We start from the raw sequence: 14,572 nt of genomic DNA on the forward strand, positions 1-14,572 counted from the left end.
GGTTTTTTCAGCAGTGTTCTAACTACTGCATATTTTAAACAGAATGTAAAATCTCCCTCCCTGGGAGATGTATTGAAAACAGCATGTAACAAAATTTGAAAAAGTTTCTGTTCCTGGTGTGAAACTGTTAGTTCCTGTTTAATTGTGTAGTGCTCACTTTGAAAATAGTTGCTATACTCCAGAAACTTCATTTTTGTAGCTACAACAAACTATGTTAAATTTATTGAGATTCTATTCATTGAAAGAATATAGCAAAATGTGCAGGATGTCCCACAAAAATGAAGTTTTTGCAGTGTAATAATTGTTTTCCATGTTTTTATGATAAACCCAATTGGGAAATGACATTTATAACCCAGGAACAAAAATCATGTTACTTAGTGTAATTTGTTGTATTTGATATCAATTGCATCTCCTTCCAAAAAGGAAGGTTAGAGGCTGGTCTATAATTATTAAGGTCCTGGGGATCCAGGGAAGGCTTTTTCAGCAGTGGTCTGAAAAATGGGTGGAAAATGTCCCTCCCTGAGAGATGCATTAATAATTTGTATTTGAGATTGATTTGTATCTCCTCCCTGGAGGACCATCTAAGAGGGAAAGGTATCAAGAAAATAGGTTGCCCTCCTTGCATTCTTCAGCAGCCTGTCCACATCAGCAGTTCTTACCAATTGAAACTGATCCAGTGTAATCCCATTTTCAGAGTTGCTGGGCACTTCATCATTGGCCTCTGCTATAATGACTGCACCTAAGTCGGTTCTTATGCAAGAAATTTTATCTGTTATTAAAGGGATCACAGTGAACTCTGAACAGCTCAGCTGGACATGAATCTGCAGATGCAATGCGTTCAGAGAAGAAAGCTTTCTTTGCTGCACATATTACCACCTTCAAGAAACAAAGGTGCCCTCTATGCCGTGTCTTGTCACATGAAAGTTGAGTTTTCCACCATCTGCACTCTAGTCATTGTCCTTCCCATTTCATTTCCCTGAGTGTCTCTGTATATCAGTATTAAGTGCTGTCGTTTGGAAAGGAACAACATAGAAGGTTAATAATTAACATCTGTTACCAAAAACTGTCATTCCCTAATCAGTAATTTTGCTATGGTAAAAAACCTCAAGTTTCAGAAACAGAAAATTGAGAGAAATGTAAGAAGAGGTCTGCAGTTTCATTAATATCAGAGCCTATTCACATTAGCTGTTATGTTTGGAAGAGTGACACTAATTGCTTCTGATGTTACTATTTATAGGGCTTTAAAAAAAACCCATAATGCTTCTTTCCCAAAATATCCTTTTAGAACTAGGAACTAAATGTTATTCATTGCCATAAGTTTGTTAATTTTACAAATTGAGTATCAAAAAGATCCTTATACCTTCATTACAAAAAAGAAAAAGGAATTTCTGTAGTGTGAAAATCCTAAACTATGCTTCATACGTTTTTTCTCATGCTGTTTTTTTGTTGACCGTATTGAATATTTGCACGTTAGCAGTAAAATAACTGTTGAGGGGTGTCTAAAACCACTAGAAAGTAGAATTCTTTTTCAGTTGCCTTTTTATGGGGTACTGCTAACGCATGTTGCGAATTTGTCTAGATGCTGAGAGCCACTGTGAATTGTTCTTAGTGAATGGAGTAATTATTATTACCAGACTGGTCAATTATTTTGGTGAGAGGCAGGTATAGAATATCTAGTAGTCCCGGGCTGATAGCAGCAGGACCTTTTGTAGGGGTAAGTTAATGGCTTTGGCTGTGGTGTGCCAACCGCTGTGCCACCATAATGCTCTAGTTTGTAGCATTGTGTCAAAATTACACCATTATCTTACTTGGGGTTTCAGGTAAACAGTAGTTCGATGTTTAGAGGCAGAGTTGTTAAATGCTGCAGTGTTACAGCTTTACTCATTTGTCATTGCAGAATAACTGTATATGTAGATATTAATGAGATCTAGCATGTTTTGTTAAAAACCATAGTTTTATATGTAAGACGGTTTAATTTGCTCAGTGCAAATACGATGATGGCAGCAGACTATTCATAAAACAAACAGGATTCCACTTATGAGAGATATTTCATTACTTGTATTAATAATACAGAACACAGTGGAATCCCCAGAGCTGGTTATTGATTTTCTTTTGCAAGATTTAACGGCTTCTCATAAAATCCTTTTGTGCAAAGAACTCCACACGTCTGTAAAACTACTGTATAAACTCTTTTATGGTTTTCCCCAATATGAAAAGTGCTTTAACATTTTAAAAGCAGTATTTATATTTAATGTAAATGATGCATTAAACTACATTCTTTTTCTAGACTACAATTGAAAGGTACTCTGAAGTCTAATTATCTTTGATTTCACTGTACAAATTTCAGAATAACAGCTGGGTTTGCTGGGGTGAATGATCCCTTGCAGAGAAATAGGTTTGAATGGGGGATGTAATGGGTGGGAGTGGTGAAATGGAAGCAAAGTGGAAGAATATATACAGAATATTTGCATTGGTTTCTCTATTCTTTTGTAAAATGTACTTTAGTGTGGTGGTTATATTGGAATAGGAACAACTTTGGGATTCTCAAGAGTACTTACTGGTTATATAATAGCAACAACGAACAACAAAACCTAAATATGACATTTTCAAGCGAAGAAGCTTTATAGCTTTGGTCTTAATTTTACAGTTCACTCAAAACTAATTTGGCTCAAAAAAATTTGTAGTTATCAGATCAAATTTACTTATGCAGCCTAATTTAAATCCATATGATAAATTTTATATCTTAAATATTAAAGGCGTAAAAAAAAAATAGTCTTTTTCTCAGAATGAGTTTAAACATGCTGCTAAACAACAGTTAGGAAAACCTGCAACTTTGAATTCCTTTTTCAAATTGGACTATGTGTGGTCTTGCATTATGCAAATTAGAGAACTAAAATCTTTGTCAAGTTAAGCATTCTAATTCTCATTCTGGCACAATTTCTGCAGCAGTTTTTTTCATTACTTAAGATTATGGTTCATGTGGATAATTCAGTCTACCCTCCACACTTGTGGTTTTACTTTTGCGTATTTGATTTTTCACAAATGTGATTAAAAGGTTATCTCCAAAATTTCTAAGTCTTCCTGCGTAACTGTGCTCAAATTCCCCTGGAATCTGACAACAGAATCACACTGGAGGATTTAGTCATGCCGCCTACATCAGGATAAAGGCAAAGGTATTCCCCAGACATTAAGTCCAATCATGTCCAACTCTGAGGGTTGGTGCTCATCTTCATTTCTAAGCCAAAGAGCTGGCATTGTCCGTAGACACCTCCAAAGTCATGTGGCCGACATGACTGCATGGAGCGCTATTACCTTCCCGCTGGAGCAGTATCTATTGATCTACTCACATTTGCATGTTTTTGAACTGCTAGGTTGGTAGAAGCTGGGGCTAACAGCGAGAGCTCACGCCACTCCCCGGATTCAAACCTGCAACCTTTCAGTAAGCAAGCTCAGTGGTTTAACCCACTGCGCCACCATCAGGATGCATTGTTTTAATCATGGCACCATTACTCGGTTGGATCCACAAGATGATATTAGATCAGAACAAAACCAAAAAGTGACTAGGAATGTGATCATCATCCAGTACTCTTTTCTGGTTCTTGGTGTAGGAACTTCCACTATGTAGGGTAGCACAGCTGAAAGATTGTACAAATGTGTGTGTATGTATGTGTGGAAGTGTGGTTTCTTTGTCATTGTTAAAACAGCATATGGGCTTTGGCGTGCATCTATTCAAACTTGTCCTGAGTTTTCTTCCACACTTGTGTTAGTCATCACTCCTGTTGCTTCATTATATTAATCTCCCTGGAAAATCAAGGCATTCTCCTTCCACTCTCAGTGGGGAAATGTTGCTCTAATGCAATTCTCTTCATTACTTGGATTATTCCCTTATCCCCGTGATTGACCGGAGCTTCCATTGAATTGCATTTGAACCAGCCTGCACCCCAGTGGAGTTTCCATCTGGCTCTCATACTTACAGAAACTCTTTTCAGGCAGTCATCTGTCCCACCATATCCAGAGGAACATTAATGGTTTAGATATATTCCATAACATGCCTTTGAAATGGAGCGGGGAGAGGCAATCTAAATGGCTTTCCTCTTTTTTTAGAACACAGAAAGACCAGTTACTTCAGTTTCCAGATTGCCAATTTCACTGTATATTTTTTTTTCATTTGTAGCTGGAAAGGTTCTAATAGTTATTTATTTATTTATTTATTTGCAGTATTTGTATACCACCCTTCTCAGCCTTCCGGCGATTCGAGGCGATTTACAAGGCAAAATTCAATGCCACCATAAACACAGTTACAATATAAAAATTTTAACATCAATAAAATTATAACAGCTGTAATAAAACATAATTCAATAAATACTCATTAAAACAATGTCCAATCCATCTTGTAGTTGATTCCGTTCTTATGTCCATTACTCAGTATTTGCAAACGCCTGCTCGAGTTTTTTCCGAAATGCTAAAAGCGAAGAGGCCGATCTGATCTCCATAGGAAGGGCGTTCTATAGTCGAGAGGCTACCACTGAGAAGGCCCTGTCTCTCATCCCCGCCAGCCATGCTTGTGATGATGGCGGGACCGAGAGCAAGGCCTCTCCAGGTAAGTTAGGCATGGTAGAAGTGAGCAGATTTCTGTCTTTGGGGGATCTCTTCTGTTTCTTTGTTTGTTTGTTTTTTACTAAAACTTTGAAACCTATCATGTAAAGCCTGGTTCAGGACACAAATATTCAGAATACTGAGCCCAAGAAATTGATTTCAGTGTCAGAACTTAATTTATATACCATCTTAAAAATATATCCAGTTATCCTCATCAATAGCTTTCTCTATGTAGCCTTTCACTTTATCCCATGCCCTCTTCCCATGGCTGCAGCTTTGCACTTATTCTATTCCCAGTTTGATTGTTTACTGCCTGGCCACATTTATAGCAGTTTACCACCATTGCTTGATGAGTGCTGTTTTTAATTGAGTGTTAGTTGTTGTATTATATGTCCATATGTTTTATTTAATTGTATTGTTGAAGGCTTTCATGGCTGGAATCACTGGATTGTTGTAGGTTTTCGGGCTGCCTGGCCATGTTCTAGAAGCATTCTCTCCTGATGCTTCGCCTGCATCTGTGGCAAGCTCCTCAGAGGTTTTATTTAATTGTATTTTTAAATTGTTTTCATTTTATGTTCTGTTTGTAGGCATCTTGTGCCATGTTTATGCCACCCCAAGTCCCTTCGGGGAGATGGTGGCGGGATACTAGAATAAAGTTATTATTATTACTATTATTATTTCAGTAAATTATTAGAGAGGAGAATTTTGTTTCTGCCATTGATCTACTTCAGATCACCTATGTCAACCAGTAGATCCCATTCTGCCTTCTGACCTTGTGTATAGTGAATCAAGGGTGTGAGTGGGGGAAGGTTTGTGATTTTTTTAAAAAATTTTTCCTCTCTTGCCTTTTTTACATGTTCTAATTTAATATTTTTGAATAATTATCCTCTCTCTCAAAGGGTACGCCACCCTTATGTTTATACCTTACAAGTATGTATTTCATTTTATCTGCTACAGTAATAGGTAAACATGGACGACAAAGTGATTGAAAGAGGGGAAAAATGTGAATGGATTGATTTCTGTGAGCTGTGAAGTGCTCTTGTTGAAAGTTGTCATAGCTGATTAAAGAGTTTATTGGCATCAATCAAAACTGACAGTGAATATCAGAGGTTAGAATATTCATGATTAGTGAAGCCAAGAGTGAAAAAAGGCAAAGAAAGTACAATAATAACATGAATTGCCCTCCTGCTTAATACATTTAGATCATTATTTCAACTTGCATACTGAGAGGCTAATTTTTTTTACTGTAGTATTGAATTTCTCAAAGCATTCAGTCAGTTTTTCTCTTTCACCCTGATCATTAAAATTCTGCTGGTATGGAACAACCGTCTTAACCTTAAAACATGTATGTACAGGGGTTTTGACTTTTATCTTTTTCACAAGCCACTGTAAACCAAAATATATCATTTTCTCTTGCATCCATACTATTTGCAATATTTGTCTTTCTTTCCTTTATGTCTTTAATCTCAGAATGCTGGCAGTCAGATTCTGGGCCAAATTCAGAGTGTTCATTTTGACCTATAAAAGCCTATATGGTTCAGTTCTAGATTATTCTCCCTTACACATCACTCTGCACTTTGAGATTGACTGGGAAGGCCTGTCAGTCCCTGCAGGTTCTAGCCAGCAACGAAGACCACACACAAAAATTCATTTGGAAATAGCTTTAATTGCTCAGATCTCTACAGCTATAGAAATACGCTAATGATGATTTCGCCAACAACTCTTGATTTTCTACTGATCTCCCTGTCTCCTGCCTCTCCCTGTTCACAACTTTCTTACTGGAAAGAGTCAATCCATAGGTTTTTAAGTCTCTTCTCCGACACCCCCAGCTGGCCTCAAGATGTCACAGAGAAGATTTATGGTGCCTTCGGGAAACAATAGAAATTAGCTTCTGACAAGGCCCTTCTTCCTGTACAGTCACTTTCAGAGGTACATCTGGTGGGATAGTCCCCTAGTAATAGAAACTATCAGTTGTTGGTGCCCTGTCTTGAAAAATCTTCCCCTTAGAGCAGGAAAGTATGGGTCATGGGCCATGGCAGCCCTTGAACTCTACCTCCAAAGCCCCCCACCAATTTGCAGGAGAGTTTTCACACCAAAACTACACAATGTAATACGAAAACAGATGCCCATGTAGTGATTTACTTCTCCCATCTCTAGGTCCTCCGCAACACTTGAAAAAACAAACAGATAAATTGGCCAAAATGGCAGAAAGAAGTCAGCCAATGTCATTTCCAAATTGGAATAAGGCAGCCTGTAGGGGCAAAAAATTGCCACTTGCCCCCACTGCACCCTATACCCATTCTGTTATTTTTCTGACTCCAGGTAAACTCCTCTTTATCTTTCCAGGCTTTAAAAAATTGTATCTATTGACTTGTGTCACTTGGATTCTGTACGTAATGTATTTAGGATGAATTTTCAACCTCCCAGATATTTAAAGTATGGGCAGAAGTCTAAATAATAAATATAAGGCAAGATAAGATCTGAGTAGGGCTGTTAATAGCAGGGGCTCCTAAATATTTCTCATTTATAGGGTTGCCATGTGATGGCAGATTACAGTCACTATTACAAGGTAAATTGTTTACTGGATGAAGTTAATTGTATTGATTTTTTATCATTGCTAGGCTAAATAATAAAAATAAGGGCAAAACACTTAAAGGAAATCCTATATGATTTTTAACATCTTTGCTTGATGAAGAAAGCCAAGCTTCAGAAGCTCCGTACTTGTAACAGTGAACACAGCTATCCCTATAATATATATATATATCTCCTAGAAATCTGGAATTTTACTTCTAACATTGGACCCCTTGTTCCCAAAGCAGTGTCTTGTCTTCTGTTATAAAAGTGTCAGAAAACAGTCAACACATTTACCAGTTTTGAGTCTTACCTAGCACTAAAAGTTGTTGTAAAGAGATCTCTGATAGCATCTTATTTTGAATCTTTACTCATCTATGATTATACCTCGATAGCATTACAATTTGACATTTCACTGGGTTTTTTCCATAATAAAGAATCATATTATTGGCTATAATTTGAGATGACTTTTCTTCAAAGTTCAAGAAACAGAGAACTATACCGCTTGGACGGTATATTGCTGGTGCTGTGCTACTGTGTATCTTTCAGATATTTAAAAAAGTCAATTTCATTTAGTGAGACTTGCTGCCTTGCAATTCTGCAAAGTACTGCAACCTACGTCTCTATGAAAGCTTTAAATGCTGGAATTTCAGTGGAGTTAATTTCAGATTCTCAAAATGATTTTAAATTTGAGAAGCTGAAATGTTTCACATACATATAGTTTCTCTTTTCTCTGTGATGGAACTAATTTTGGAGTAGCTCCTAATCATAATCTGGACACTGCTGGCGAGGGGGATAAGCATTACATGGGCAGAGAAAAATGGAAGTTGACACTCAAAATATTGACAGTTAACCCATTTCTGTTTTGCTATGCCCTGATACAAGAGCCAGATTGAAATGTCTTGCATGAGTTCCAATTCATTAACCAAATGTGACACTTTATTTTCTGGCTGTTTTTGTGTGGAGTGAATTGAAGTGGTATATAATGGTGATCTAAATGAGAATACTTTGCAGGGTTGCTGATGAAGTAGAACAAAAACAAGCTTCTAGGAAAGCATTTTAAGATTTTTTTTCAAATAGTTCTTCAGTATGCTAAAATGAAGATGCAATGCCTATCTGTGAAACCTGTCATGAACACTGAAAGTTGGTTGCAAGAGAGGGTAAAGTAAAATCAATTATCTTTTACTGTAGGACAGTGGTTCTCAACCTGTGGGTCCCCAAGTGTTTTGGCCTACAACTGCCAGAAATCCCAGCCAGTTTACCAGCTATTAGAATTTCTGGGGGTTGAAGCCAAAACATCTGGGGACCCACAGGTTGAGAACCACTGCTCTAGGAGAAGAAAGGGTGTATACATGCAGTATGGAACATTGCAGTACTCATCTGCTCTATTTTGAACTGACTTTATTTATTGATTTTATGTCAAAAGCATTGCACAAATAAATGAATGTAAAATAAAAGGATCACAAACAGCTAAATATTTTTGACCAAAAACAGGCAAGAGCGACTGCGTTGTCTGTCACTTTAAACAGTTCTTCCTCTGTGCATGAGGCAGGCAGGGGATTGTGGGCAAGCATAGTGAGTTGTTTGTTCTGCTCCTCAGTCGCACAAGATAGAGGATTCTTCTAGGTACTTTTGCCAGATTATCTTTTGTTCTGCCCACTCCACTTATGAGTCTGTTCAGGGTCTTCCAAGTTGCCCATTCTTGGTTTGCCCCTGGAAGAAGACCCTCATGGGCGGGGGGGGGGGGGATCCAGTTGGAATTGCCTGATGTTGCTGCCCATGGGGATATTCTTGCTTTTGTTGGAGGAACATTTAGAGGAGTGGTGGTTCTCATGAAACTTTTCCTTGATTTAAATCTACTAGGAGGAGTCTGGTACACAGAGAGTGAGTGGCTTTCACAGTGTTCAACCTTATTTCTCTCACAATTGGCAGCAGCTTCCCGTCGCACATCAGGGGAAGCAATGCCAACTAGCTTATAGAGTCTATCAACAGGTGTAGGTTTAAGACATCCTGTGATTATTCTACATGTCTCATTCAGTGCTATATTCACCTGCTTTGTGTGGGCACAAGGGCCGGCATATTCAGCAGTTAAGTAAGACAAAGCAAGGGCTGGTGTTCTTACTAATTTTGGGTATGCACCCCATGCACTATTAGGAAGTTTCCACATAATGTTATTGCGTGAAGCTATTTTGTGCTTGGTGTTCACACAGTGTTTCCTAACTGTTAGTGTTCGATCTAAGGTAACACCAAGATATTTAGGGCAGGAACAGTGTTCAAACTCTTGGCCTTCCAAGGCAGCCTTCAGTTTCCTGTTGGCTTCACAATTACATAGGTGGAAAGCACACATTTGTCTTGGTAGGGTTGGGCTTCAGGTGGTTATCTTTGAAGTAGCTGGAGAGATCCTTCAGGGCATTAATAAGTTGGTTTTCAACTGTTTCAAAGTTTTTTGCTTGTGTTGTTGGGTCAAGGTCATCAGGGTATATAAAGCTCTTTGTGAGTGGTGGTTGTGGCTGATAGTAAAAATGTTAAACAAAGTCGGTGCAAGAATGCTGCCTTGAGGTAGGACATTCTTTTGCCTCCTCCATCTACTTTTCCTGCCCTGGACTCCACATAGAAGCTGCAGTTTTCTAGGAGGGTCTGGATAATTTTTTGTAAAATTGTAGTCCTGGGTGATATGGTAGACTCTATGCAGTAATGTTATATGTTGAACTGTGTCATAGGCTGTCATAAGGTCCACAAAAACTGTTTGTGTAATGCAACCTTTCTCATAGTCTTCCTATACTCCAATATACTTGGTCAAGTTAAGAACTGAGCTGTACAGTTTTTCCCTCATCTGAAACTTGCTTGTTGTGCAATAAGCTGAGGTTCAATAACAGGGCCTAGTCAATTTAATAGCATTATCTCATGCTCTGACTTATAAGAAGCACTGCTTGAATATCAAGCAAAACGTGGGTGCTAGAAATGACATCATACGAAAGCTGAATGGCACAACCTGGGGATCACAGCCAGACACAGTGAAGACATCTGCCCTTGCGCTTTGCTACTCTGCTGTTGAGTACGCATGCCCATTGTGGAATACATGTCACCACGGTAAAACAGTGAATGGGACTCTTAATGAGACATGCCGCATTATCACAAGATGTCTACGCCCTACACTGCTGGAGAAATTATACTGTTTAGCTAGTATTGCACCACCTGACATCTGTCGGGAAGTAGCAGTGTGTAATGAAAAGACCAAGGCATTGACATCTCCGGCCCATCCTCTTCACCAGCAAGCAAATGCCTTAAATCAAGAAATAGCTTCCTAAGATCTATAGAGACTTGAGACCTATGCAACCTGAGCCCTGCCACATGCTAATGGAGAAGTGTCACTTCTTACAGTGACACTAGAGTAGATCAATAGGTACCACTCTGGCAGGATGGTAATGTCGCTCCATATAGTTAGGCTGGCCACATGACCTAGAAGGTGTCTATGGACAACACCGGCTCTTCGGTTTAGAAATAGAGTTGAGAACCGACCCCCAGAGTTGGTCACAACTGAACAATGTCAGAGGGAAACCTTTACCTTATGCAGATGACATAAGAGAGAGAGTGGTTGGTGTTCCTGGCATTGGAGGCAACTTTACCAGGTTTTAAAATGGCAATACTCTTAGTTTTCCTCCATTGCCTGGGAATCTGTTTGGGTGCCAAGCATTGATTGTAAAAATTCAAAAGCCAGTTTTCAGCTTTGTGGCCCAAGTGTTTGATTTGCTTCATCGTTAGGTCATCTAGGCAAGGTGCTTTACCAGTTTTGCATCGCTTAATAGCTTCTCTGAGTTCTTTCAAGTTTAGGGGAGATGACAACTGATGAGTTTCAGGTTCTAGGTTGATTTTCACCTTTACTCTGCTGCAGCTGGTTTCCCCATGCTGAATTAGCTGGTGTTCTCTCTGGTCTGATGTTATGTTTGCATGTTCACAGTTGATCAAAGGATCATTATCCAGGCATCTCAACAACTGTCAGGCTCTATGACTGCTCTTGGACATATCAAGATTCTCAAGCAGCTCTATCCAGTGGTTATCCCATGTTTCATCCCCAAACCACTATTGTTAATCAGACTTTTTTTAACATGTTATTGTTTAGTAATATTTTTAGAATATTCTGGCTTTGAGCTTAGCTCTACCAGCTGTGGCACTTTCAGAGCCCTTTTGAAATCTAAGGCTGGAGATTGCGTAGCACCTGTGTTCACATTGTTTTCAGTGTAACAGTGTATAGAATTCTGCATTTAATTTTTGGCATTATTTAGATTTTCATTAAAGAGTACTATACTTAATACAGAATGTGTCTAAACACTTTAAAAACTGAAGCAGGAGGGGAGGAACATGCATCTGTTTGTTATTTTAAATTGTGACAGCATGACTGTGGCACAGGGAGGATATGTGATTGCAGCGGTACCAGTTTAGCTTTGGCAAATTAGCTAAGTAGCTTGCATTTGTAGCATTTCACACCTTTACATTCTTAATATGCATTGCTAAATATATTTCATCACAGTTTGCTAATTAATGTTCTATGAAAATTACAGCTGCTAATTTTTGTGGTTGACATGGCTCATTTCAAAGTGCTAATAAGTTGCCTCTGTAATGGTGTGATGACAGTTTATAAATTCAGGATGTACATGCACCACTTAGAACATCAGTGGGTTCATTAAAAACCACAGTTGGTGTCCAAGCAAAGTTGAAAGTTAGAGCCTGGTTAAACTAAGTCTGGGCACAATCTATTGGGGTGACAGTGTGAGCTGCCTTTCCCATTTTTAAATAACTAACATTCCCAGCTTTTTCCATATCGGAGAAGTACATGGTAAAGGCAGAAGATAACTAATGCATATCCTACCCCCTCTCATGTCCAATGTTAGGATCTTTGATGCAAAGTGCTGGGCAATGTATTTCGACCTTCAATCTATTGTTACATTATTGGGTGGCTAAGTAGTCTTCTTTTAGTGGGCAATAGGCTAAAAATCTTAAGCTTATTTTGTTGAGAACATGAGACAAGCTGCTCTTCATACTACAACATTTTGGAGTGGGACAAGGAATCACAACCATAATGTAGAATCTTTGGCATTTCTGAAACTCCTTCCTGTAAACCTAGAGAAAATCTGCCACTCACTATAGACAGTACTGAGCTACATGAACCAATGAGCTAAGTTACTTTAAGACCGCTTCCTATTCTATTGGGGGCAGGTAGAGGGCAATTATTGGGTGGGGTTTTGTTTTGGGGTTTTTGGTTTGTTTTTATGTCGCTCTTTACTCTCAAATGGGATTTAAGGAGAAATGCTAGAACATTTTCAGTTCCACAACTTTTCTTAGAAGCTGCTAGTAGATGAATTAAAGTTCCTTTCAATTATTTCTGGAAGCCGACCCCAGTCTCAGGCACAAATGCAGCAAAATCTCTGGGCGGTTCCACATAGCCCTTTAATCTGGGAGCAGGAGCCCCAGTGGCGCAGTGGGGTAAACCCCTGTGCTGGCAGGACTGAAGACCAACAGGTCGCAGGTTCGAATCCAGGGAGAGGCGGATGAGCTCCCTCTATCAGCTCCAGCTCCTCATGCGGGGACATGAGAGAAGCCTCCCACAAGGATGATAAAAACATCAAATCATCCAGGCATCCCCTGGGGAACGTCCTTGCAGACGGCCAATTATCTCACACCAGAAGCGACTTGCAGTTTCTCAAGTCGCTCCTGACACGACAAAAAAACAACAACCTGGGAGCAACAATGCTTTATAAAAGCAATTGCGCCCGGGTTCTAGTCCACACATACCCCAGAAAATGCATGCTTTTCTGGGAGGGAGGTGTCCACATGCCCTGCCAGGCTTTCCAGCAGGCACTGGGACAAAAAACACCCCCCCACACACACCCACACACCCCAAAAGCCCTAAAAGGTAAAAATAACTTACCAGCTGCATACTTCCAGGAATGCATACTTGCAGCATACTTCTGGGAATGTACCGAGAAAACAAGAGGGAGGCAGAAGCTATTTTCCACCGCCCTCGCTTTCACGGCATAATTGGTACATCCCAGGTAGTATGCTGCAAGGCGTAATGGTGACTGGTAAGTTATTTTTTCTTCTTAGGGCTTGGGGGAAGGGAAGAAGGGGGGCAATATTGCACCTTCTGGGCTCCAGGAACCCAGAAGGTGCAAGATGAGTGTATGGATAGGCTGCAGAGAAATCCCAGGACTCCTTGTGGGCCTGTCCACACAGGGCCATACCCCATTAGACCCAGGCCTTTCACGAACCAAAATGAAAACATTTTATAAAATTGAGAATCTCTTGGCCAAGAGTTTAGTCGCATCAGATCTAATTGGATCTAATTGGCTATCTAATTAATTCAGGGTAAAGCAGGGTTTTCCTGCTTTGTCTCGAACCAATTCTCCTTTAATGGAGGCGTCATTTGGACACCCTCCATTTTGAACCAAGAGCTCCTGGGATAAAGTTCCTGTCTAGACAGACCCTCAATGGCATATCACAGAGGGAGTTAGGAGATCTAGAGCTAACAATAACTGCTAGTGCCGTTTTGTCTAAAGAGAGATGCAGGAGTGAACCAAAGCAAAATATTTTTGCACAAGTTTGCCATAAATATGTGTTGCAGCATCTGTGGCATTTTGTAAGATTAAGTAAGACCACAGTGAATAAATATAACTTCTGTAGTATAAATTCATGTTTAGATACACCAAATCAGCTATTAATGGTATTGGGAGAAAAACAGATTATCCAAGTGTTCATTGGAGTTTTTAACACACAAACCTTATCTTCTGTAATATGCTGGTTTGATTACAATTGTCAGTATCATTTTGTTTACAAGGTATGTCTTGAATCTGGCCCCATCTACACTGCCATATAATGCTGTTTCAAACTGCATTATATGGCAGTATAGATGGTGCCTTTGACGTTATCCAGTAAGATTTGTTTTAATGGATATTAGTTGCCTTTTCCATTTACTGAAAGAGGAAGGCAATGTTTCTGCATGTCCTTGGAACATGAGATTTATTGCTTTCAGAGCAATGATTTATCACTTGTACTATAGGGATGCAAATACACAACAAATAACTTCCCTTAAATCTCCGTAGGAAGTGCCAGGCAGTAAACACCTAAGAGGTTACTCTGGACTCCTGCAGGGTATGATTAAATTCTCCAATATTAAGGCATAAATGTTAGCACTTAAAGAAGTTAGTGAGTCTGACCACTATGCACATAAACTCAATTCAGCCATGGGCCAGGATTCAATGAATACTTCATAATACTAGACTGATTACTAATGAGGTTTTGCTATCCTTACTCTTGGGATGTTTTGAGGTGGGGTATGGTTTTTTGTAGTTTTTTTCGGGCTATATGGCCATGTTCTAGAGGCATTCTCTCCTTCGCTAGTATGGATACT

At 39.3% G+C, this 14,572-nt stretch overlaps 1 protein-coding gene across 1 annotated transcript in view; it reads left to right on the forward strand.

The window, feature by feature from the left end:
- Positions 1–14,572, forward strand: part of ASCC3 (activating signal cointegrator 1 complex subunit 3) — a 254,794-nt gene that overhangs the window by 80,555 nt on the left and 159,667 nt on the right. The gene's annotated exons all lie outside the window — the stretch shown is intronic.

This window comes from Anolis sagrei, chromosome 1, assembly GCF_037176765.1.
Source record: "Anolis sagrei isolate rAnoSag1 chromosome 1, rAnoSag1.mat, whole genome shotgun sequence".
NCBI lineage: Eukaryota > Metazoa > Chordata > Lepidosauria > Squamata > Dactyloidae > Anolis > Anolis sagrei.